The sequence below is a fragment of the Arachis duranensis genome, chromosome 3, assembly GCF_000817695.3.
Source record: "Arachis duranensis cultivar V14167 chromosome 3, aradu.V14167.gnm2.J7QH, whole genome shotgun sequence".
NCBI classification, from domain to species: domain Eukaryota; kingdom Viridiplantae; phylum Streptophyta; class Magnoliopsida; order Fabales; family Fabaceae; genus Arachis; species Arachis duranensis.
Genome location: NC_029774.3, coordinates 28,602,711 through 28,603,211, shown reverse-complemented (window position 1 = coordinate 28,603,211; position 501 = coordinate 28,602,711). Strand labels below are relative to the sequence as shown.

The following is a 501-nucleotide window of genomic DNA, read 5'->3' as shown; positions in this document are numbered from 1 at the left end:
AAATGTTGAAATGTGATGTGTAACCCCGGGTAGTAGGCAGTGGCGTTGTCCACTTACTCCGGGTATGAGACGGAAAAGGATGTTTATGATAAATAAGTTAATTATAGAGTTTTGAATGAATGTAATTCTGATACCTGGGTAGTAGTAAGGGTTGGGGTTTGTCCCACTTGCTCCAGGTTATTGTTTGAGATTTGAAAACAATGAGGATTGATAATTTGAATTGAGATTGAATGAATATATGCTTAAGATACCTGGGCAGTAGCAAGGGTTGTGGTTCGTCCCGCTTGCTCCGGGTTAATGCCTGAGATACCTGGGCAGTAGCAAGGGTTGTGGTTCGTCCCGCTTGCTCCGGGTTAATGCTTAAGATACCTGGGCAGTAGCAAGGGTTGTGGTTCGTCCCGCTTGCTCCGGGTTAATGCTTAAGATACCTGGGTAGTAGCAAGGGTTGTGGTTCGTCCCGCTTGCTCCGGGTTAATGCTTAAGATACCTGGGTAGTAGCAA

At 45.5% G+C, this 501-nt stretch overlaps 1 long non-coding RNA gene across 2 annotated transcripts in view; it reads left to right on the top strand.

The window, feature by feature from the left end:
* Positions 1-501, top strand: part of LOC127745749 (uncharacterized) — a 45,972-nt gene that overhangs the window by 44,717 nt on the left and 754 nt on the right. The gene's annotated exons all lie outside the window — the stretch shown is intronic.